The sequence below is a fragment of the Pinus tabuliformis genome, chromosome 1_1, assembly GCF_031772625.1.
Source record: "Pinus tabuliformis cultivar Carrire ecotype Pingquan chromosome 1_1, CPIR1, whole genome shotgun sequence".
Classification (NCBI taxonomy): Eukaryota; Viridiplantae; Streptophyta; class Pinopsida; order Pinales; family Pinaceae; genus Pinus; species Pinus tabuliformis.
In genome coordinates this window covers 170865686-170893419 of record NC_142297.1, presented here as the reverse complement: position 1 = coordinate 170893419, position 27734 = coordinate 170865686, and the positions used below count along the sequence as shown (strand labels likewise).

Below are 27734 nucleotides of genomic sequence, written 5' to 3'. Positions count from 1 at the left end.
AAAAGAGAATGATAAACAATTATTTTATAAAACATGAAATAAATTTATATTATTAATATAATTTTAAATTTATAAATATAATATTCATTTATATTTTAATCAATGCAATATATGTGTATTTTTTTATATTTATCTTTTACATTATACATAACTAGCATTATATATAATTAGCAATTGTACCATATTTTGTAAAGGAAACTTCGTAAGTGGATATTATATGGAACAAACATAGATGAAAAAAGATGTTATATATTATGTGATCTAATTATAACTTAATTTGACTGAAAAATAAATATTAATGTTAAATTAATATAATCAAACAATTTACCCAAAAAAGAGGCATGTGCAACTTCCTTCCCAAGTGCATAATCCAAGCTCAATAGTATAGGACCTTAAACATTTGAATCATCTTGAAGGATGTGAGGCTCAACAAAATCTATCTGAATGCATAAACTATTGAATATGTGACGTGTTGAACTGAATCTTAACTATGTTAAAAGTTGTGTTGGTGACCAATGCAGAGGCATGTGCTTGAGAAAGCTATGTGCCTAATAAGAAAGTCGAAATATAGTGGTAAAACTTGTCAAAATCATTGTTATTATGTCATTTAAAAGGTTCCCAACTCAATACCATGGAATTTAAAAATTATATTTTTCCAAGTCATAACTAACACAATTAGTCAAAGCTACAATATTAAGTTTGTCAATGTCAATGATAATAGATCATTAAAAGATTGCTAACTCGTTATAATGGAATTTAGAAATTATAATTTGCTATTCATAAGTTCTTAGGTAGGGCAATGCATAAAAAAAAGGTCTGAACAATATGATCTTGAAAACGAGTCACTTACTTGTGAAATGTGTGTCCATAAAAAATGTTCATGACATAGAAGTGAATTCTATCTTTATTCATGTTTTATATGAAATAATTGCATTTATTTTAAAATTACAAATGAAACAAAAACCCAAATTTACTTGATGAGATGACCCATAAACATATTCGAAAATAAAAATACCCACTTCTTTACAACAAGCCAATTCTTGTTTACAAGAGACCAAGCCTTGTTGGCATGACAAATGAAGTTTATTCTTATGCCCTCTATTAACTATTCTTCTGTGATGGAAATTAAATTTTGAACTTTATCATCATAGTTTGTTGTAATCATATGTTTTTAGTGGAAACTAAATATGTTTATGTCTAGGAATGCTCGACTGCAAAAGATTCTTAGTCATGTATTTGCATTACTTAGTTATAAAAAAAATGAAGTAACATTGGCTTATTATTACTAATCGATACTCCTAACATTTGGTGCATATGCCTTTCTAAAACCTAAAAATAACATGAAGTATATCAAAGCATAAGTGGATGCAACTAGGTGACTTATTGTCAACAATATCAATGGATCTACATGTATGGTGGAGGAAAACAAGAGGTCATCGTATTTCCAATTTACCCTCAACATTCAAGTCCAATTTATTCTGCAATTTAATTTTGAATGTATATCGAATTTTCATATTTCGTCAATTCCTTGGAACTTCCCTAGATCCCATGTTACTCCGTAGGTTTCTTCCAAATAGATTGGTCAGAATGGGTTTTATTTCACTTGCGAATTTATTTGTAATGTAGACCTAGCAAAATAGACACACTTTTTTCCAAGTAGTTGGATAATTTGTTCCCTTCAACAATATTTTCTACTTCTTGCTTATTTTTATATACCTTGAACAATGACAAGTAAGATAAATGATTTTGTATACGAGTTAACAAAAATAGAAAATTTCCACGAAAAAATAAATTCCATAGTAAAATGATGTTCTACATTCCATGCTCCATACATACGTTAACACAATGAGGATTTCCATGCAAACTCTAGTAATAGCTATAGGGCTTTGTAAGATATCTCCATAGTTTGAATTTTCACTACCAAAATATGCTTTAAGATAAATACTATACGAATCCTAGTAGTAATTCTAATTAAATCACCACTTATATGATCTGAGTAATGAAGCATGACATTCATGCTCTACATGAATATTAAAAAAAACTATTAAATAACTTTGAAAACCATTTCGTGTTTAACTTTTCAAGTATTAAAATGTTAGTTCAGAGCATACATAACACATAACATATTTATACTCAGAGACTTAGACGATAAAAGCAGAGAATAATTCACAGAGACAGACAAATGGAGAAACAACAAGATTACTCAGTCAGAAATAGCGAATAGATAAAGCAATCACTGGAGAATAGAAATCACTTTGCATTACATAACAGGCTTGGGCCTTGGCTTGCTTTCCTTAGCCAGAGAAATTACAAATTTATAGAGGTAGAAGAAGGATCTAGAATCCTGTGATTCAAATGGAGATCTAGATTGATCTAAAAACTAATGGCGGTGTTGAAGAATCTAGAATCCTGCATGTGATTCTAGAAACTACTGGCGGTGTAGAAGAATCTAGAATCCTACATGTGATTCATGAATTTGGCTTCACACTTATCATTCTCCCACTTGAAGCCAAATAAGAGTCATCAAGTCACACCGAGTCCTACCGTGCCTCTACATAACTCATGTTTATTTCGTGGTAAAATCTTAGTGAGCATATTAGCAAGGTTCCTATCTGTATGGATATTTTCCAAGGATAACTGTTCTTCCTCCAACACATGTCGGATCCAATGGTACCTTAAGTCAATGTGATTGGCTTTTGAATGAAATGTTGGGTTTTTTTCCAAGTGAATGGCACTCTGACTATCACAATATAACACATTCTTCTCCTGCTTTATTCCTATATCTCCTAGAAATCGCTGCATCCACAACATCTCTTTACAAGCTTCTGTTGCAGCTATGTACTCTGCTTCTGTTGTAGAGAGGGCTACTATTCTTTGTAGCCTTGACACCCAAGATACTGTTGCACCTGCAAATGTATACAATTAACCTGTAGTGGACTTTCTGGTATCCATATCTCCAGCCATATCCTCATCTGTAAATCCTTCAAGCACAGTCTCATCATGATCAAAACATAAACAATAATGACTAGTACCTATGAGATACCTCAAAATCCATTTTACTGCTTGCCAATGTTGTTTGCCTAGATTGGCAAGGAACCAGCTCACTACTTCCATTGAATATGCAATGTCTGGTCGTGTGCATACCATGACATACATCAAACTGCCAACTGCTGAAGCATAAGGAGTCTTGCTCATCTCTTCTCTCTCCTTGTCATCACTAGGACATAATTCAGTACTCAACTTGAAGTGGGCTGCAATGGATGTACCAACTGGCTTGGCATCCTTCATATTAAACGTGTCAAGCACCTTCTTGATATATTTTTCTTGTGACAACCATAACCTTTTTTTTTTCCTGTCACGCATAATCCGCATGCCCAATATCTGTTGTGCTAGTCCCAAATCCTTCATTGCAAATTTGCTACCAAAATTTTTCTTCAATCTATTGATCTTATTCTTATCATGCCCAACAATCAACATGTCATCCACATATAACAATAATATGATATACTTTTCTTGATCATACCTCTTGATATAGACACAATGGTCAGCTTCCAACCTCTGAAAACCATGTTCCAACATGAATGAATCAAATTTATGTTACCATTGTCGAGGTGCCTGTTTCAACCCATAGAGACTCTTCTTCAACCTACAAACAAGGCCTTCTTTGCCTTTGTCTATGAAGCCTTCTGGCTACTCCATATAAATTTCTTCCTCCAATTCACCATGAAGGAATGCAGTTTTTACGTCTAACTATTCACATTCTAGGTCTAAAGCAGCAACTAGACCAAGAATGACTCTAATGGATGACATTTTAACAACAAGTGAGAAAATTTCAGTGAATTCAATACCTTCTTTTTGGGCAAAACCTTTCACCACCGGCCTTGATTTATACCTCTCCTTATTTTCATCACTGTCATGCTTAATCATGTACAGCCATTTGTTTTGTAGAGTATTTCTACCTTTTGGGAGGTTTACCAACTCCCAAGTTTTATTTTCCTACAAAGAGTTCATTTCTTCTTCCATTGCTTTCTTCCATTTTACTATGCTTGACTTTACAAGCTTCTTGAAAACAATTAGGTTCACCTTCATCAATCAACAAAATATAGTTTTAAGGAGGATACCTTTGTGAAGGCTTATGAAGCCTAGAAGATCTGCGAACCAACTGTGGTGGTGCATTATCAGATTGAATCTCTTGTAAGGGTTCTTGCAAGATTCCTTCTTCTTGTTGTTCATCATTTTCCACTTCTTGTTCTTCATGTTCCTGAATTTGCTGTTCATTTTCTTGCATTGGTGGGATGTTTTCCTGCTACTCTTCAAACCTGTCAATAACCTTCTTGACCTCCAACTCAGCTACAGTCCTCTTGAACATTTATGACTCTTTAAATATAACATCCCTCCTTCTAATAATTTTTTGTTTGACTAGATCCCATAGACGATAACCAAAATCTTCATCCGCATATCCCAAAAAAATGCATTTCATAGATTTATCATTTAGCTTAGTTCTATTTTCTTTGAGAATATGTACGAATGCTTCACATCCAAAGATTTTCAAGTGAGAATAATTCAAATTCTTATCAGTCCAAACTTCTTCAGGGATACCGCCATCCAAGGCTGTAGTTGGAGATCTATTTATGAGGTAGCAAGCGGTCCTGACTGCTTCAGCCCAAAAATTCTTCTCCAAACCAGAATTGGACAACATACTTCACACCTTTTCCATAATGGTGTGATTCATCCTTTCTACGACACCATTCTGTTGAGGAGTACCAGGCACAATCTTCTCATGCTTTATGCCAAACCTGTTACAATATTCCTTAAATGCATTTGAGGAATATTCTCCACCATTATTTGTTATTAAACACTTCAGCAATTTCTTAGTCTCTCTTTCAACAACAACATGGAATTTTTGAAATATTCCAAACACTTTACTTTTATTTTTCATAGGATATGCCCAAACCTTCCTAGATGCATCATCTATAAATCTTACAAAATATGATTCTCCTCCTAATCATTTGATGCTAACAGGCCCAAACACATCTGAGTGTACCAATTCTAACATATTTTTTTTGTTTGGTCATGGCCACCTCTAAGGAATGAAAATCTTCTTTGTCTACCATATATACAATGCTCACAAAGATAAAGATTGTAGGATTTCAAACCTGGCAATAAATTTTTACCAACAAGGATTTTTAAGTCCTTCTCGCTCATGTGACCTAAATGCTTATGCCACAGATCTACTGAATTTCCTTCTTTTGTGATAGCAGTCAAATCTGATTTTCCTATCAGTGTCTTCAATGTGTATAATGTTCCTATCTGGGTTCTTTGGACACGACGAATGCACCTTTGCTAATTTTCTAGCCTTCTTTTCCAAATCTTGTCGAATAAGCTTGATCATCCAGTCGTCCCATAGAAATTAAACTCATGCATATTTCTGGTACATGTCTAACCTATTTCAACAATATATTTTGTCCATCTTTCATCTTGATCTGGACATCTCCGACTCCAATAATACTGCAAAAATGATTATTCCCCAAATGCACTCTACCATAATCACCAGGATTATATGAAACAAAACTATCTTTGCATGGGTTTCCATGGTGAGATGCCCCAGAGTCAAGGATCCAATCAGAGCTACTGCTAGATGTATATACACATGCATCCTTTGCTGAAATAGTAAACAACACATCACCATCTGTGGCTACAGCAGCAGTCTCACCTTCATTTGTGTTGGATGACTTGTGATTTGTACTGGACGGTCTCTGATCCTTTTGTCCATTCTTCTAGAATCGACATTCTTTCTTCCACTTGTTGGAGTCATGATTTCCGTTACACCAAAACCCACAGGTGTTAATAAATAGACACATCGCTAGATTTAAGCACATGCCATGAAACACACAGAGAGCATTGGATTATCCTTCTACACTGCCATTAACGAGGAGCCAACATAAAATACCCAATAGAAATTCATGTTCTTCAATTAAAATCGTAATCATAGTATTACAAGAAATAGCAACAAATATAGCTCATAGCTTGCGGTAATGTCATGAAATTGCAGTGGTGAAGCAAAGATTGAGACGACACTGCACTTGCATATAAATTACAAATTAAAATATGCTGGATCGAATCAAAACAAATAAAACATACATCGAATCCTAAAACAATGTTCGAGATGTTTCCAAGGAAACACAATGAGGACGACCATGCAAATCCTAGTAATACCTATCATGCTTCGTAATATATCTCCATAATTCAATTTTTCATTGCCAAAATATGCTTTAAGATAAAAGAATATATGAATCCTTGTATTAATTTTAATTAAATCACAACTTATATGATCTAGGTATCTCCATAAATCAACTCTTCACAGCCAAAATACGCTTTAAGATAAATATTATACAAATCCTAGTAGTAATTTTAATTAAATCACAACTTATATGAGCTAGGTCATGAAGCACGACATTAATGGTCTGCATGAATATCAAAATAAGAAATATTAATAACTTTGAAGTTAATTTCGTGTTTAACTTTTCATGTATTAAAATACCTTGTGGAAATGGATGTTCTTGAATTAAAGTCCTAATCAGAGTATTGTAACAAATTGCAACAAATAGAGCTCTAGGTTTGCGGTAATATCGTGATATTACAATGGCGAAGCATAGATTGACAACACTGCACTTACATATAATTGTTGTAGCTACAAAATTAAAGAGATGAAATTGCAGACAACCAGAAACAATATTCAAATCACATGCACCAAATGAATAGAACCCAAGAACGATAAAAACTATTTGCAAAATCTCATACTTTACAAGTGTTTTTAGCTACCTGGATGTAAACATTATTGTAATACATGTTAAGCAAAGGATCGTGGGGGAGAAAACTAACCCTATAATTTCAATCTACCATGACACGCTTCATAAGGGATCTCCTTTGTTAGGTGAGAAATTCCTCCTCGGCTAAAAACTAGGCCCTGAAAATGAACACCTTCCTTATTGTCCCTTCTATGACGGGAGGGAGATCTTACATTATCTGTCATTAATGATGCTCCTTTGCGTGTGTGGCTATGAATCCTTTATTACGATCTACCATATATCTGTATGCACACTCGCTTTGGGTCTTTATCTGAAAATGGAACAAAAGTTTGTAATAATAATGTAGAATGTGTTAGAGTGCATCTAAAAAAACATATGGTAGATTGTTGATTTTTCCATAAAGAAGTGCTAGCATTGATCTGTTGTTATAAAACCAGTTGTGAGGGGCCGACTGTAAGAGCTCAAGAGTGGTCTAGGACAATTTAGATCTAAATAATTCGGATCAACAACTCACAACACAAACTATGAAGACACAAATCATGGTAGATAGACTCAACACTAACTACGAGAAAAAAACTCATATTGTTTTTCTTTGAAGTAACATTAAATTATTGTGATTTAAATGCCCACACCTTTGATGCCATAGCTTTTCTCCTGACATTGTTGTAGATGACAATGCTTGATGCCCTTGTTGTAGATGACAATGCTTGATGCCCTGTCCTGGTCACATTCATCTTATACAAGCCTCCAACTCTGGTACGTGTAGCAATAACCTTATAGCGATCCTCGATATCTGTAACAACACATTGTTATTTGACAAATACCACCTTTTGATCTTGATTAGCAATAGTAGAAACAAAAAATAAATTATTTTTTATACTAGGAACATACATCACATCATGGATCTATCTCTCTTTTCCATTAAGTAACATCACACCTACTACTCCATATCCTTGAACTTCAAGGGATCTATTATCTCTTAGATAAACACATGTTCCATCAATCTTCTCATGGTATTCATCACACAAATACTTATTATAATACATATGGAGTGATGCACCAGAATCAATGAACCAAGCATTCACATCATCAGTCATCATCAGTCTCAGCAGAAAATGCAGCATTAGAAACCAACAATTTGAGATCTTTAAATCCATCATTGATTGAGGTGTCTTTGTCCACAAAATTCCCATTATGCCTTCTGTTTCTCTGTTTAGATTCATTATATTTCATTTTATAGCAATCTTTAGCATGATGTCTAGGTTTGCCACAATAATAACAATCATCATTTCTTTTATCATGAACTGGAAATTTAGATTGTGCCATACTTTTCTGCTTTGCTAGAAACTTTCCTGCTTTTCTTTTGTCCCATGGCTTGCTTTGTATCGCTGTTTATCCTTGGCTACCAATGCCAAATATGAATTGTTTGAACCCAAATTGAAGTTCTTCATCCTCTCTTCCTCTTGTAGAAGAATACTTGTCAGTTCATAAAAAATAGGAGGCTTCTCTTTAGCTGAAAGACTTGAAAAAAAAATTTGATAATCTTGCACTAAGCCATTTAATGTGATGGTGACCAAGTCAATATTGGACACCTATTGATAAAAAATAGGAGGCTTCTCTTTAGCTGAAAGACTTGAAGAAAAAAATTGATAATCTTGCACTAAGCCATTTAATGTGATGGTGACCAAGTCAATATTGGACACCTCTTCACCAATGTCTCGTAACTTATCACTAAGCTCTTTAACACGGGAAATGGAATTTCTTATACTTTCATTGGCCTCCATTTTAATTGACAAAAGCTTGGTCTTCAAGAACAAAATCCAGTTAGTATTAGATGTTTCATACAAGATTTTTAGAACATCCCATGTTTCTTTGGATGTTTTACAATGCCTAATACGAGGAATGATGTTGTCCTTAACTGAAATTGGTAGCAACACCTTTGCTTTTGTTTCCCTTTTTTCCCAATCTGAAATAGCTACAAATGTAGTGGATTTGAGCTCCACCCCACTTACTATGGGCCACAAATTATTCCCCTATAAAATTGTTAATACATTGAATTTCCAATTTGCATAATTTTCTCCATCAAGCCTTGTGGATTCATTCAAATATGTTTCAGCCAGAAAATTTGACATAATAACAAGAAAAAAATTGTCCCCAATCAACCAAAAACACCCAAATCCACCAAATCTACAAGAAAAATCATGAGATCTACATCCAAAATCACCAGATGTACATCCTAATTCACCAGATCTACATCCTAATTCACCAGATCCAAAATCAAATGCACAGGATCTAAAAAAATTCAAGACTTAATCTTTCTTCCAATAAAAAAACAAAGCCAAAATTCCTTCTTATTTTTGCTTTTTTTTAACCAAACCCTGTTTCCAGAACTTTAAGCCAAAATTACTTCTTAGTTCTCCCTTTTTTTACCAAACCCTATTTCCAAAAAATTATTTTCCTTTTCTTTAATGAAATACACCTTTTTACCAACAATTTTTAACTCTCACCCAAAAAGATTATTTCATACTCAAAATCTAAGTGCATTTAACAACTATTATCTCAGTTCATACTGGAGTTGTGATTTGAGAGCTCAAGTTGTGTGGGTATGAATCCTTTATTACGATATACCATATATCTGTATGCACACTCGCTTTCGGTCTTTATCTGGAAATTGAACAAAAGTTTGTTAGAATAATGGCAGAACGTGTTTAGAGTGCATCGAAAAAAACATAGAGTAGATTGTTGATTTTTCCATAAAGAAGTTCCAGCATTAATCTGTTTGTGTAAGAACAGATGTGAGTATGCACACTCACTTTGGGTCTTTATCTGGAAATTGAACAAAAGTTTGTTAGAATAATGGTAGAATGTGTTTAGAGTGCATCGAAAAATACATAGGGTAGATGGTTGATTTTTCCATAAAGAAGTGCCAGCATTAATCTGTTGCTGTAAGAACAGATCTGAGGGGCCGACTGTATTGGCATGAACGAGTTGTGATTTGAGAGCTCGAGTGGCGGCCAACATAACCGTCTACCCGATTGAGCGCTCCCTCCAGGGCAACCCTCTCGTGGAGTAAACAAGATTTGCAATGGCTTATCGTGCGTGTTGGAGTCAAAAACTGTGTATGGTTGGTTGTGTTGGACTGCGTCTAGACTGAATTCTGTTTGGCGTGGTGTGAAGTTTTTTTTTGAGGCGATCTTATGTCTAGATTAGTGGCCAATCTGTGGGGGTCAAATTGAATCGATCATCTCATTGGATCGAGTCTGCAACAATGTTGTTGGTTTCTGCGGAAAGAGACAGTGGAGCGTTGACCAGAAAAATTAGAGAGGGGTGATAGCTGAGTTGCTGGACGCACTAACAAAGGAGTACAAAGACGTGAAAGACTCTGTGGCAACTAATGTTAAAAGAGGAATTTGCAAAATTTTATGATGGATGCTTTTTTTATAAAAATGAATTCTAGGTTATATTTAAAAAGAATTTGATTGATAAATTATTGTTTGCTGTTGATAAAGTGGAAGAATATGAAGAGGAAATTGTATCTGTAATTAAAGGGACAAGAAATTTTCAAGATGCTAAAATTGATTATGATGTTGAGATAAAGATTATTGAAGAATGTGTTGAGAAACTTTTTGAATAAATTGATGCAAGTCTCAAAGCAGCAGAAGCACTAGTGAAGATTCTTGAAAATGAGCACAATGGTAGATCAATGAATGATTCGTATGATATGGAGATGGAACAAGTGGAGGACACATCTGAAGAATTTCGTGGTATTTTAATATATTATGGATTGATGAAGCAACTACCAAGTAAACAAGAAACTAGTGATGATGAAAATGAACTTGTTGAGAAAGGAGTTGAGATGAATTGGTATCATCCTAGTTGGAATAAGAAGCAATATCCATACTTCATGATCTGGAGTAAGAAGAATACTAAATACATTGAAAGTTTGGAGCAGAAAGTCAAAGAAGAAAATGTAGTTATATTTGTAAACCTTGCTGAGACCAGGAGGCATTGTTATGCATGGTTGAAAATCCATTTCTCCATTAATGGGGGATGTTAGGATAATGTAGAAATGGAAGTGTGTAGTAATTTGATAAATTTGTTCAGTTGTCTAATTAGATGTATGCGAGTTACGAGATGTTCTAGAAGTCATTGATTTCCTCTGTAAGTGAGTTGCATGTCAGTCATAGACTCTACCTTCGATGTTGTTATGTTGATTGAGTCTAGTGATCCCATTGTTATATAATGGGACATATTGTGATGTATTTGATGTAAACAAGTGTGTAGGCTTAGGCTTGAATTAATAAAGTGTTCCATTGTGTCAACTCTATATTTTCTAATAAAATTGGATCTTTATCACACCTAGATCTCTATCTATAACATCATATAGAGCATATAACATCATATAGAGCATATAGAACATAGGTATGACCATTCAAGGCATAATCAAGGTCTCGATCACTCGAAAACCCGTGAACTGATTGTAGTTTACCTCACAGAGCGAGGAGCCAGGACATAAGGGAAACCTGGTCTAGATTGGGTAGCCACAACAGCCAAGGACACAAAGACATGGAAAAGGGTATCTCGCAATCCAGATTGAGATTGATACCTCGCAGCATCATAATCCATTGAATTTTACCCTTCGACATAGGCACAGGTGGATCAGATTCATCGCATTTGAGTATCAGATTCTCCTGGCATCGCAACATAATGCCACTTCCCCTACTCACAGTATCAAGGCTAGTCACTGTTTTAAGCATACTACCTCATGCTCGGTAACAATCTGCAGCACAATCTCAATCATCCTCCAATTTCTGATGTAGGTCCAATTGATGTCGTTTTCACTGTCATGTGTTCACCATTCCCTGCAAATCTGCTTAGTGTTGGAATGACTAGTTCCAACACACTCAGCATTGTGACAATAGTTGGTCATACTGATGTCACTTAAATTACAACTAGTTTCATTGTCATGACAGTTAATCAATATATTGCAACATCATCAGAGAATTAAAATATACATTTCGACAATAACATAAACTTCTCTATGTATCGAGCAGCTCTGACATGGCCGCTCACGGCCTTCCAGCATACAGATTTTGACACCGTCCAACTCTCAATTACCAAATCTTTGATGTTCCACTCATGGCCTTCCAGCATATAGATTTTGATACTGTCCAGCTCTCAATTACCAGATCTTTGATGTTCGACCTGGAGCGCCATCGCAATTTTCGGCCAACCGTTACCAGGACTGCTGACTGTTCGGCATCACCACCGGCTCCCAACCAAAACAGATCACTGGTCTGTTAGCAAGTACTACTAACACTCCAAACTTCAGTGACTGGAGGCCTGAACACCACCCGAGGACGACTTTAGATCCGCTTTCCTTGTAAGCGCATATCCAAAAACGACTTCGGATCAAACTTCACTCCAACAGCAGCAAATGAGCCTGAATCTATCTGTGGCTCTCAATTGTCCTACATAAGTCTACCCGCTTTAAAACTAGGCTTCTGTCTTCGCGCACAGTAGCCCCACACAAGCTCGAACTACACAGCTCCTCGACCTTGCCTGGGAAATTCGATTCGCATAAATTGTTACAAGTCGTAGCTGGGTACTACTCAGGCTTCCAAGATATGATAAAAATGCTTTCCCGAGAACAATATATATGTCCACTAGACAAAACACGACTGTCTTCCGAACATCTGCACTTTGATTCCCAAAAGCATCAAATAGAGCAGGCAAAAATGAAGGTAACTGAGCCATAAGTTCTTCTGGTGGAAGCCGCCCAACAAGCTTAGTTAGGCAGCCAATGCAAGTCACCAAAGTTTTTTTCATCTTCACTGACCAATAAAGGAACTACAACCGTGAGGCATCGATAGGGATCATATTGAGATAGCACCATTGTTGCACAACGATCTGCTTCACTAGAGACCTTTGCAACAAGGTCCTTTGTTGCATGCAGCAGTTTTTCCAATAAAGTTTCAACAGAATCCTCCAGCGTATCTTTCTGATTACTCAGCATTTCAACTATAACAGCAAGAGCAAGCTCCCTGACCCACCGTTCCTCGACCGATTCCTTATCACGCCCTCGAGCAAGCTCCCTGACCCACAACATCTCCTTTGCATGACCTCTGTAAGCGAGCAAGTCAAACGACGATGCTCCTCACACAGATCTCCTCCTCAAACGACGCTGCTTCTCAGAGCTGCTACCCACGGCTCCTTTGCTTCAACGGTCAGATCCACGCCTCCATTGCGTATATCCACGCTGATCTCGACTCCTCCACAATTTTTCTTGGCAGATCCCAACACAGAAATTGAGATATTCTCAGCCTCGCCATTAATACATCTCCCTTCATGTTTTCTCGTCAATTCCCCGTGCTTCTCACCATTATTATCCCCCATAGGTCCCACGAGAACAACTCCAGCAATATCTTGGCCATGGCTTTTCTTGCCAGTTCCCTCTCTGGCTCTCAACACAACACGACGCCATCCGTTCATGGAATCAGCAAATCTCACCAGGTTTTCTAGCGCACCAGTCTTCTTCACAATATGTTCTCTTTTAGCAGAGAGCTCGATATAGATGCTCTCGAATATGTCAAGCCCTTTGGTGGAAAAAGGATTCGATCTCTTTCCATGTTTCTGTCGGCATCTTGGCCTCCGAGAGTTGGACTTGTTTAGCTGATCTGCTCTCTTTTGCGTCCAACAGCCGTTGGATTATATCATCCCCCAAGAAATCACTTTGATTCAATCAATCAACAAGATGGATCACTGTGGATTTCTCCAGATTCTCCTTCCCTTCCATGCCGTCGGCTCCGCTCAGAGTCGCCATGGTGTAGTTGAAACAATCGATCGACAACCATTTCGTCCTGCAACATCCCCCAATTGGTACTGCTGGCTTGGCTCTTCTCCTTGTGAGTGGAAAAAAGGCGTGTCCCGACTCCCCCACCCAATATGACAGAACAAACTGATTTGGGGTCTGCAATGGGTTTGTTGGGTCCCTATAATACTAGTGATTACCCCATTACTATTGTAGTTATACCCCTTATTTATATTGTTGTGCCCCTATTACCCCCATGTTCTTATTTCTGTGCCCCATAGAATCCCTCTATTGTTATTTTTGTGGCTTTATATTATTATTGTTAGGTCGGCTGGATTATATTCTGACTCCTTAGACTCCTATATATAGAAAGGAGGTTTTGTCATTTGAATCATCGAAGAATTGTTCATTTATGTAATGTAAAGGAGGTTGCCCCCTCGAAGAGGCTGAATTCTAAGGCGTTGATCTATCTTTTCTATCTTTTCTTGAGCTGGTTTCATAACATTTGGTATCAGAGCTTTGGATTCTAGGGTTTCGCTGCTCCAAACAGGTCATCGTGGCATTTTCGCTATAAATGTTTTTCTGTAACATTTCAGAAGTCGCAAAAAAAACCCATTTGATAAGAAATCTCGTTGAACCTTGGGTGCAAATTTCAGAGCTTTTCGCGCGATATTTGCGGAGATATGATCTGAGGAAGTTGGTCTTTTTGCAGACTCCTGAATTACATTCAAAACAGGTGACCTGGGGAAAATCGTCATAACTTTCTCTCTGGGGATCGGATTGAAATTTCGTAAGAAGTTACAGAAAGAGGACAGACTGTAGTTTCGTGTATGCATGTTTCAGATCCAAAGGTTAAAACAGTGACTCGTGGCACGTCATACAAGTTCAATCTACTGAACTAGTCTATAAGCAAGTCACTGTGGGAGATTTCACATAACTCTTCCTTGGAGAATTTAATTTGGGTCAGACTTGTGGCATTGGAAGGAGGACACATAGGGCTACTACAGCTCACAAATTCAAAAGTAGATGATTGGAAAGAACAAAGATACATCAGAGGCAATATCGAGCTCCTACAAAGTGAAAAACGGTGTGTAGATTTTCAAAATTTTTTGCTTAAGCTTGGTTGAAAATTTATTTTGAAGGAATTCAAAGGGCATGGTAGAGCATTATTATTGGTAACTGATGCCCTGAGGAAAGAAATTTCAAAAACCTAGTAAGGAACCTGAAAGCTCTAGCATGACTCATGAAGAAGAGGAAGAAATGCAACATGATATATCAAAATTATAAGACCAAGTGCAACAACTATCCCTTGCACAAAAAGGAACAGAATCTAAGATGGATGGTTTAAAGAAAGATGTAGAAGCTAAGATGGATGGTTTAAAGAAAGGTGTAGAAGCTAAGATGAACTGTTTAAAGAAAGGCGTAGAAGCTAAGATGATTGACGTGGAAGCTAAGATGGATGATTTGAAGATAGATTTAGAGACAGACATGGATGAATTGAAGATAAATATGAATAAGTTGCTATAAGAAATAGTCCCTAAGGGTGAAAGGGTACTAAAGGAAACTCATGATGAGAACAAAAGAAATGTTAATCATGATTCCATAGAGGCTAATGTTGGATTGAAGACTCACCATATTCCAAAAATCGATATGAGGAAGTTTGATGGCAAGGATCCCAGCACATGGATATTATAGATGGAGCAGTTCTTCGATCTCAATAATGTGCAAAACACACAAAAGGTACGTATGGCAACTGTATATTTGGAACCAAATCAGTTTGTATGGTATCAATGGCTTTGCTCTCGTAAACAATTTATCACTTGGGCAATTTTTACGGAAGAATTGATAGCACATTATGAAGATACAAAAAGCAACACTTTTTTTAGCCAATTGATAAGTCTCAAACAAAAGGGTTCAGTAATGGAGCACATTGAGGAGTTCCAAAAATTGAACATAAGGGTAAAAGATATTCCAGAGGAGCATAGGATTGATGTGTTCATAGGGTCTTTAAAGGATAATATCCAACATGATGTTCGCCTTTGGGAACCTGATTCATTAGAGAAGGCATTCAGGTTAGCAAGAAAAATGGAAAGCAAAATTATGGCAACTAGGAAGCATACCACTCACAACTATAAAGACGGAAGTGTTGTTGCCCCTAGTCTTCCACAACCTATAAGGTTGACACCACAACAATTGGAAGAAAAAAGAGCAAAAGGGCTTTGTTACAGTTGTGATAGCAAATACACTAAAGGTCATAAGTGTGCTGAGAAGAAATTATTCTACATAGATTGTGAAGAGGAAGAAGAAAAGGAGCAAGAAAGGTCAAAAGAAGAAGATATACTCCAGGAACAAAGCCTAGATGAAGAACAAATAAATCCGACCATATCTTGTAATGCATTGGCGAGAATTACCACTCCTCAAACCATCAAGATAGAAGGACAAATCAAGAAGAAAAAGGTAATAGTGTTGATTGATTCAGGAAGCACCCACAATTTTATTCATTGTAGGGTAGCAAAAGAATTGAATTGCTTCCTATATCCAGCACCAGAGTGTCAAGTGATGATTGCAAATGGAGGAACAATAAATTGCTCTGGAAAGTGCCATAATATCAAGCTATCCATGGGAGAATATGTATTGACTAGCCCAATGCTTTCCATTCCAATGGGAGGTGTTGATGTTGTACTAGGAGTCCAATGGCTACAATCCTTGGGTACAATAGCTTTTAATTTTCAAGAACTTTTCATCAAATTTTCTACGGAAGGAAAGGAAGTTGAATTAAGGGGTATTGCAGGGAAACCAGGAAAGATAATCAGCTCTAATGGTATGACAAAGCTTCTAAAAAAGGAGCAAAGAGGTGTAATTGCACAATTATGTTCGCTAGATGTTTCCACATCGGAATCATCTATTTCTCCAGATCTCCAAAAAGTCCTGGACAATCATTCCAAGGTATTTGAGACTCCCAAAGGTCTCCCACCTATGCGTGATCATGATCATGCTATTCATCTGATTCCAGGAAGTGTTCCTCCAAACATCAGGCCGTACAGATATCCCTATGTCCAAAAAAGTGAAATTGAACGTATGGTTGCAGAAATGCTAGAGGCTGGTATAATTCAACTAAGTCAAAGTTCTTTCTCTACTCCAGTAGTATTGGTGCACAAGAAGGATGGATCATGGCGCATGTGTCCGGATTATAGGGAGCTCAACAAGCTCACTATTAAAGATAAGTTCCCCATTCCTGTCATTGATGAATTACTGGATGAATTGCATGGATCAATTTACTTCACCAAGTTGGATCTTCGTTCGGGATATCATCAAATCAGAATGAAGATTGAAGACATTCCGAAAACGACATTTAGAACTCATGAGGGTCATTATGAATTTTTGGTCATGCCTTTTGGCCTTACCAATGCACCTTCAACATTTCAAGGTTTGATGAATTCAATTTTCAAACCATTCCTTAGAAAATTTGTGTTAGTATTTTTTGATGATATACTAATCTACAGCAAGTCTTGGAAGGATCATGTTGAACATGTTGACAAGGTGCTACAACTATTGGAGGAGAAAAAATTATATGCAAAAAGATCCAAATGTTTCTTTGGAGTCCAGGAGGTGGAATATTTGGGTCATATTGTATCTCATGAAGGAGTTAAGGTAGACCCTAGCAAAATTAAAGCCATTAAGGAATGGAAAATCCCCACATCCATAAAGCATCTGCGAGGATTTCTTGGGTTGACAGGGTATTATCGCAATTTGTTAAGAATTATGGGAGAATAGCAGCACCTCTAACAACATTATTGAAGAAAGATGCATTTTCATGGACTCCGGAAGCAACAAAGGCCTTTGAACATCTTAAAGAGGCAATGTGCCAAGCACCGGTCTTAGCTACACCAGACTTCACAAAAACCTTTATTGTGGAATGTGATGCTTCAGGAAATGGAATTGGTGTTGTTCTAATGCAAGATGAAAGACCCATTGCTTTTGAAAGTCGTCCAATCAAGGGAAAGTTTTTAAGCAAAGCTATTTATGAGAAGGAAATGTTGGCAATACTCCATGCACTTAAGAAATGGCGACCCTACCTAATGGGAAGACACTTCAAGGTAAAAACGGATCATGATAGCCTTAAATACTTTTTAGAACAAAGATTATCCTCTGAAGAGCAACAAAAGTGGGTCACAAAGATGTTGGGTTATGACTTTGAAATCATCTACAAAAAAGGGAAGCAAAATGTGGTGGCAGATGCACTCTCAAGAAAGGATGAGGATGTGGAAGCATTGTTGTGCGCCATTTCTATTATCCAACCAGATTGGATAAACGAAGCAAGGGAGGAATGGAAGAATGATGAAGAAGTGTGGGCACTTATTCGAAAGCTACAACAAGATTCCAGTACGTCTGATACATTTAGCTGGAAAAATGATTCGTTATGGTACAAAGATCGCTTATACCTCTGTAAGAATTCCCAGCTAAAACAAAAGATTCTTATGGAATTGCACACTTCTCCCTTAGGAGGGCACTCAGGATTTTTAAAAACTTACCACAGGGTTAAGAAGGAATTTTTTTGGGATGGCCTTAAATCAGATATTCAAAAGTTTGTGGCGGAATGTTTGGTTTGCCAACAAAATAAAGTTGAAACAATTAAGACACCGGGTCTATTACAACCTTTATCCATTCCAAGCCAACGTTGGGAGGAGGTTTCAATGGATTTTATCACAGGTTTACCCAAGTCTGAGGAAAAGAGTGTCATCATGGTGGTAGTTGACAGACTTACCAAGTATGCACACTTTTGTGCATTATCACATCCATTTAAAGCCAGTACAGTTTCTACTGCATTTATGGAAACAATTCAAAAGCTACATGGAAACCCAAAGATTATTGTAAGTGACAGAGATCCCATTTTTACTGGAAAATTTTGGACAAAATTATTTTCTTGTCTTGGTACTCAGTTAGCTCATAGCTCATCTTATCATCCTCAATCTGATGGGCAAACTAAGATAGTAAACAAATGTTTGGAAGGATATCTTCGTTGCTTTGTATCTGATAAACAGACACAATGGGTCAAATGGTTGCCTCTGGCTGAATGGTGGTATAACACTTCCTTCCATACAACAACAAAAATGACCCCATTTATGGCACTTTATGGGTATCAATCACCATCCATCACATCATATTTAAGAGAAAATTCTAAGGTTCAGGCAGTGGAACATCACATCGAACATCAACAACAAGTCCTCCAACTCTTAAAGGATAACCTCGTGTTGGCACAAAATAGAATGAAACAACAGGCAGATCAACATCGCAGTGAAAGAAGTTTTGATGTAGGTGATTGGGTATTCCTACGGCTACAACCATACAAGCAAATGTCCCTAAAGCAAGCTAAGAAGGATAATAAATTATCACCAAAGTATTATGGTCCGTACAAGGTGTTGCAAAAGATTGGTACTATGGCATACAAATTGGAGCTTCCTGCAGCTTCTCGATTGCACCCAGTTTTCCATGTTTCATGTTTAAAGAAGGTTATAGGCGAAAAGCTCCCAGTTCAAACAATATTGCCAGAACTTGACGAGGAAGGAAAAATTATATTGGAACCGGAAGCAGTCACAGAAACAAGAACTCAACAACTACGAAATCGATCAATTTCAGAGTATCTTATTAAGTGGAAGAACTTATCCGCTGAAGATTCCACATGGGAGGATGAGAATTTTATGCAGAAGTATCCAAAACTACTCAAGCGTTGAGGACAACACTTTTTTGAAGGAGAGGGGCATGTTGGGTCCCTATAATACTAGTGATTACCCCATTACTATTGTAGTTATACCCCTTATTTATATTGTTGTGCCCCTATTACCCCCATGTTGTTATTTCTGTGCCCCATGCAATCCCTCTATTGTTATTTTTGTGGCTTTATATTATTATTGTTAGGTCGGCTGGATTATATTGTGACTCCTTAGACTCCTATATATAGAAAGGAGGTTTTGTCATTTGAATCATCGAAGAATTGCTCATTTATGTAATGTAAAGGAGGTTGCCCCCTCGAAGAGGCTAAATTCTAAGGCGTTGATCTATCTTTTCTATCTTTTCTTGAGATGGTTTCATAACAGGGTTTTTCAAACTTGGGCACTTGCAAAGTCAGGATTTCCTTCGGAATATCTGTGAGCATGAAGAACGCCTCTCCACTTCTTTTTCTTGTATCTGATCTCCTACTGCCATGATCCCCGACAAATTTATCTGCAAGAAATCCCTTCTTCAGAGAAGGTGATACTCTGTCCCCAAATATGGCAGAGGGCGCGATCGTGATCGAGGCTCCTACTCCGCCTCGCTGATCAACATTGGGATTCACGCAAAACCCCAGAATGGAACCAGCCATATGCAGAGTCGCTGCCATGGAATTCGAACTCGGGCCCTACGAAAAGATTCAGGCGAACGAATGCAAGAAGGATCTTACAATCCAAAGCACCGGAATGATAAATAGTCCTCTCGCCCACGCAGATTTTCTTGGCATGCGAGGCCCCCCTTTCTTCTCCTCGATCGTCGTCACTGTCACGAGAAGGCCTGGCACTCCACTGCCTCCCGTATCGCCATCACCATTGACACATCTGCGGCCCACCGCCATTGAGAAAGAAAGAGTAACAAGCACATGACACGTCAGGAGCACTTTACCCATATTCCGTTGTCAATGCACGCACTTGCAAACAAATACTCCCAACATCCCTTTTCTGTCGCATGCTACCGAGCTACCTGCTTTCACTGCCCACCGTTCGTTCACTGTACTGGAAATGCAGTGACTCGCCAAGCCCAGCTTGCCATCCAAGATCAGCACCACTCTGGCAAATCGCTCATTACCCACACAACTTTCGATGGACAAACAAATAATGAAATTATACACTCCATTATTTTCCCTCAGCCCAGGAGGGGCCAAGCCCAGGAGGGGCCAGGCCCTCACAGGCTCTGATACCAAGATAAAATTACAGACACTCAATAATATATTCTATTAATTGTTGAATGAGGAAATTACACACATATTTATACAATCAATAGTCTTAAGATAGGAATGCTATCTTAGACGTACAGTAGTGTGGTTGAGAGATTCTCTCAACCACACACTAAACTAGGAGAAACTATATTCTAGCTTATTCCTATTATGTAGGAACAAACTCCTCAAATAGAAAATTACAACCATAGACAAGTAGGAATTAATTATTTCCAACTAGTAGATCTACTATCCTATGCTTCAATTGTGCCGAAAAAGTTACGTAACGAATGACTTGGCGGAAATTAAAGAGTTCACTTCACATGGAAATAACGATTAGTTAAGTAGTGTAAATCAAGGAAGTTGGTTGATAGTTCAAGTTGCAGGATCAAATGAACAAATAGGATAGGGTAGAGAAGTTTAGAGTAGTATTCCTATGTATATAATTAATGTAATGATTATATATATATATATATATATATATATAAAAGAATGCTTTAAAAATGAAGCATTAAATGTAATAATAATAATAAAACATGGCAAAAACGATTAGTTAAGTAGTGTAAATCCAGGAAGTCGGTTGATAGTTCAAGTTGCGGATCCAATGAACAAATAGGGGAGAGAAGTTCAGAGTGGCATTCCTATATATAATTAATGTAATGATTATATATATATAAGAATGATTTAAAAATGAAGTATTAAATGTAATAATAATAATAAAAATAATAATGAAATGATAATAGTTTATTTGTATTTTATGAGTTTAATTTCAATCCATTTTGGATTTGTTATTTAATTTAAATTTGAAAAGTTGAAAATCTTGATGAGTAATTCTTATAAGTAAATTTGAATATTTTGATATAAAGATGAAAAACAGTGATGAGTGAATAGTAGATGTTGCGATCTTGGATCTTGCCTACAATAGTCCTAGTCTTGCATTCACTAGTTAAAGTGAAAATAATAATAATAAAGTTAAAAACAATAAATTGTTCCAATTCAATTTGTTATCTATTCAATTTAAAAAAAATAATAAAAATAAAATTGATTAATTTATTTTCCGATAAAAACATTATATGCATTTTTTATTAGAATAAATTTAAATAATAATGATCCATATTCATAATCTTTAAATTTCAATATCAATATCAATATATATATATATATATATATTAAAAACTATGTGACTTTCATACCAATTTTATAAAAAAAATAATTAATTAGCATATGAAAAGTTAATAAATTTCATTAACAAACCTATAAAAAAAAGTTATCATTTATATAAATTAAATGAAATAAAAAATTTACATATTAATAAATTCTAAAATTTATTCATAAATTCAAAAGTTTAATCAAATATTTATTACTTACAGACCCATTCTGCCAAAGTATGTGGCGTTTAACACAACCCACCTACATGTAAAAAGATTGTAATTACATTTTCTATACCTTTTGAAACACTAGAGTATCCATGGAAAATGATCTTATGAGTAGTCATTATCGAATCAATTCACATGCCACACTTACATCAACATGAATAGCTTAAGTGCATTATATTTTCCACACCAGATATGAAAAAGAAAATTATTCACAATAACCAGTTAGAAGACTCACCACTCACATGATTATCACAATATAAATCATTGGAATTAATTATAGAAGCCCTCGTATATTTTTTTGGTGCTCACATGGTTACTATTATTATATAAATTATGATCTCATGATAGAACAGGAGAAGAGAATCAGTCATCAAACCAAAGATGCATCACTGCTACAACTCTTATAAAATATAATACTAAATTTGAAAGATATGTAGAAGACTGGTTAAACAATTTTTGAGCTCGTGTTTATATAAAAAATAATACCTTAATCCTTCGATAATTGTTGAAACCTGCACTGTAGATGTCGTACAAATACAAAGATCCTTGGTTGCGTACATCTCAGTGGAACAGCTCTACACACTCCGATTACAAAACCACAAGAAAATGTCTAAATGTTTAGACAGTGCAGAGGCCTCTACGTACGTTGAGATCAAATCTTTCAGCAGCGAGGTTATTATATGCAGCCCTCGATAAGGAAGGTGTTCTAAGATGGTTGGCAGATTGAATGCTTTGTTTTCCCCACAAATACAAATATTTAATAGAAATTCAATAAATCACCTACCCATGGAACCAGCAATTGTGTACATGGAGTCAAATAAAAAAATCACATGATGAATAACCTCGCTACTGCTGCAACGACCATCACTTAATAAATCAAATCATATGGAAAATGTGATAGAGAGCGATCTATAAACTCATAATGAACTCTTCTACCACGATTAAACCACATGTATACTCATATTTCTATATCCATAATTAAGAATTGAAAAATATTTTAGTTCATTATATTCTGCATATAGCATATCAGAAATGTCTGATTGAAGTTTAGTTGGAAGGTAGCATATGGATATAAACTCTAAACTTCTCAAAATCAGCTCAACATCCTGATATGATATCATGCTATCATAGGAATATAATCTCTTCACAATAAAACGCTCTGAAATATATGTTAAAATTAACTACAACATTGTAATATTCAGCGTACTAACACTCGCAATAAAGAAATATATATTAAAATTAACTACAACATAGTAATTTTCAGCGTACTAACACTCGCAATAAAGAAATATATATTAAAATTAACTACAACATAGTAATATTCAGCGTACTAACACTCACAATAAAGTGGTCCCAGACATGATTATTTATTATTTTACAACTATCTGCCATAAAACCCCATACTCAATTCTGCAAGCTTCTAATCTCGACTGGTGACTAACGATTTGCTTTGGTGAGCCAAAGCAGAGTGTCCCCTATAATCAGGTGACAATTAGTGGATTCCTCGCTCTGTCCCTGTCCATGGGGATGACATACAGCAGTAACGTTATAGACATTTCCATTATTCTCTAACACCTCCATTTCTATGGTAAAAGTCATTGTGTGAGAGAAAGAATGACAGTAAAACACCCCATAGGGATACACCATGCGATGGCAGGCCATAGGCGGCTGGTCTGAAGGGCGAGACTGTCTTTCAATTACATTTCTTAGCATTGCCTTCTTTCCAATGTCAGCGGTGGGGGCAGGGTGAGAAATGAGCTCCACATCATGAGAAGTACCAAATTTAGACAGCACAAACTCTATCATGCCCTCAATGGAAGTTAAGCACTTCCCAATCTCGTCCTTTGGGAGCTTGGCCTCTGATGCACTCACACTCATGTTCATGTCCAAAGCCATATTTGATTTCTCAGGGATGCCAAATGAAGAGAGGATATCTGGAAGTGCTTTCTTGGAAAATGGTAACAACTCTGATAGATTACGGGGTAAAAATGCCTTCCACGGACTGTAAAGCTCTGGCAATGTTATTTGTCCCCTATCCCTCAGTTTCTTCAGTGAGAAAAACATACCACTCGTCTCATTCAACATTCTCACTCGTCCGGCTCTGGGCCAACTGAGGAGAGGAGCAACCAAATCTACAAGTTGGCGACACAGTAAATTCGCGGATTTACAGAATTGGGTGACATGGATTTGCAGATTTCCATCCTTGATGATTTTAGCGAACTTGTTCGCCTCCTCCTCTGTAAGCGGAGACAAGCTTGCTGCAACAGTCTCGGGTACTTGAATGCTCGGAAGTTTTTCTCTCCAGAAGTTCAATTGCATGTCTGCGACTTTATTTGTGCCAGCCACTGTAGTGCGGGCTATCATCAATATGACAGCAAAAAGACACTGCGAACCACAAAGAAACGCTATAAATATTACTTTCACAAAGAAAAATTATAAATATTGCCAGTTCGTCGAACGCAAATTCCATATAAATACAAAGATACGAGATGTAGAAAAGTTGGTATGGGTTTGATAAGGTGCAGAATAATTGGTTTGCGCAAATGTGGGATTATGTTTTTGGGTTACAAGTTTAAATCTTATTGGAATTGAGAATTAGAATTACTTTTGTGGAAATTAAATTATTCTAAATGTTGAGAAGCTCCACCCACTTTAACCAGTAATAATGAGTATTATAAATTATTATTAAATATAATTAATATACAATATAATTAATATACACGGATAATCATTACTTCTTCTTGGTCACAATTATTAATTTCTTAAATAACACTAATCATTTATAAATTAATATTTTTTATTTCATAAATTAACATATTCATTTAATAATTTGATCGAGAGCAGAAGAAAAAATACACCATTTATCACTATAACTAAAACTATAATATTAACGAGGCAAAGTATAATAAAACACACTTAAAAATGTTATAATATTAACGAGGCAAAGTGTAAGAAAACGCACTTAAAAATGTTAAAATGAAAGATAAAATTAAATATTATCATTGAAGTTATAAATTTTAAAATTAAGGTATTTAATTTATTAGATTTTTCAAAAATATAAATAATTTGTATATTAAAAAGTTCCATAAAACACTAAAATATTATAAATTAAATAGTAAATTTTATTTTTTCAAATGATATGATGAAATATGTTTTTTAATATATATGTATTTCTTTGAAATGAATTCTTTAAAAACCATATATACTCTAGTCCCCCATGAAAACATACGAGCAATGTTAGTGACTCAACAACGAAAACATATTTAATTAAGAAACCACACTTACAATGCCGTCGAGCCTTGGAGTGGATACCATTGTTCGTTGTTCGATTCTTTTAAAATACAGGAAGCCAGAAGAGCCGAGAGAATGGCAAAGTGACTTGAAAAATCTGAAGACCATCTATGAGGAACTGTGACCTCTACCCTCCACTTCATGTCATTAATATTGAAACATTTCTGTTACTTTCAGTAACAAATAGAAAAAGGCATTAAAAAGCTGATTGTAATTACCAGCTCCTCTTTATTTTCAGCGTGGGACAGATTCTTTGGAGACCGCACAAGAACCATCAGTTCTGTGTGACACAAAAAAATAGAAAAAGACAAAAAAAAGCTGATTGTAATTACCAGCTTCTCTTTATTTTCAGTGTGCGACAGATTCTTTGGACACCGCACAAGAACCATGAGTTCTGTGTGACACAACAGATTAAAATGACTTCGGAAACCATGGAAAACGCATCTTCGATGAACCGTGCAAACTTTCCACCCGCAGAACTGTGTGACACATATGTATATTCATGTATTCAAAGGTACATATTAAAATACCTAAGGGATTTTTTGGAATTATTTAACTATGAATTCTACTTTTTTTTCATTTTCATATTTCTATTATGTGAAATAAAGATAGGAATTAGAGTTGATTTGGTGATTAATATTTTTTTGTTAGTAGTTACTTGCCTTTATATTTTATTTTCCAATATATCTACCATAAATACTTCATGTATTTTTTTAAATAATTAATATCTGAATTTTTATTTTGTTTTAACTATAAATCTAATTTTATATCATTTAAATGGACAAATAAACTATAGTGTATATTATGTTAATCTTTAATATATATAATAAAGACTATACAAAAGATAAAACAAAAAAGCCACAATTTTATTAGAAAATATGTGCTCCCCATACAATGCTCACACATTAAAGGTTTTAGGAATTTTTTTTTTTTAAATAGTATGAAAAGGGAAAAAGAAGATCAAACTTTTTTTTAATGAGAAACTATGCTTTTGAGTTATGAATTTTATTTTATTAGTCATCTATTTTTATCTTTTTATTTATATTGCTTTAATATAAATTTTAAATAGATGCTCTTTCAAATGTATGCAAATAAATTATTTCATTTTAACGATATAAACTAAATTATAAAAATTTTTGATTCACGAAAATAATTTATAAAATTTGGTAAAATACTTTGGCATGAATTAACCTTCCATGATTGTATAGATTAGAGCTTTGTTATCATACTAATGCATAACATAAAGTAATTGACTATTAATTTAAAGTAAAAACAATAAAATAAAAAAATGTTTTTATCAAATTATTACTTAAATATCGCAATTCCAATAATTAAAATTATGTGAAAGAACTAAAACTAGGTTTGAATCACGATAAAACTTTAACCTCTTTGTTTTTTAATGGAGTATATATATATATATATATATATATATATATCGAGTTTTGTTATTTGAATTTTATTGTATTTATATTAAGTATAGTGAAATAATTTTATTTATGATTTCAAAACTTTAATAAAGTTTATATACCTTGTTTAAAATTTTCAAAATTAAAATTCAAAGTCAAAGTTTTTTACGAAAATAAAAAACAATATAGCCTTCATGACGGAAGGTATAAAAAATAGAACCCTTATGGAGTGAATGCTGTTGTATAGATTAGTTATATTAAGTGCGTGATTTAAGCACCAAAACCTTGGTGGAGGGGGAATCAATTTTATGAAAAAAAATGTCAGCAACAATTAAATTATTAAATTATTAAAAATGTCAACAACAATTAAATAATTAAATTGTAAAAAAATATTATGAATAATAAAGTATATTAATGGAAAAATGTGAAAATATATTATTATTAGAAAAAAACATTATTATTATAAAAAATACAACAATTAATAGAATGCAAGCAAGGTATGATTATAAGTCAATAAATATTTATTGTTAAAAATAAGTATGATAATGAATGAGAAGAAAATATTAAATGTGGAAAAAAAAATTACATATCATAGCTTTAAATGTTTATTGAAAAAACATATAGAAAGCCTTAAGTATTTCCAATATTGTGCGAGAAAATGAAAAATATTCTAATTTCTAAAAACACTTTCATTAGAATTTTTTTGTTTTTTCAAAATTTTAAAACCATTTTTAATTCTAAGAAATTGATTTTAAAACATTTAAAAATAGAAATCTATGAATAAAAAAATAAAAATTCAACAAATAATTTTCAATATCTAAAAATTAAATTTAATATTTAATTTTGCAGAAACTTTAATAAAATTTACAATATATTTTTCCTTCTACAAATATAATAAATAAGACATAATTTAAATGCATGTATTAACATCAAATCAATATAAAGTTAAAATTGGTAAATATCTTCCTCGATAGAATACAATAATGATATGAAATTTTAATGATTTATATATTGTTTACCTTATATCTTATTCATAAACTTAATATAACTACCATTTAATTTAAACCATTTTAACTC

General features: G+C 34.8%; 1 pseudogene; it reads right to left on the bottom strand.

The window, feature by feature from the left end:
- Positions 1-12305: 12305 nt before the first annotated feature.
- LOC149212119 (CLIP-associated protein pseudogene) lies at positions 12306-12918 on the bottom strand (annotated as a pseudogene).
- Positions 12919-27734: the final 14816 nt, after the last annotated feature.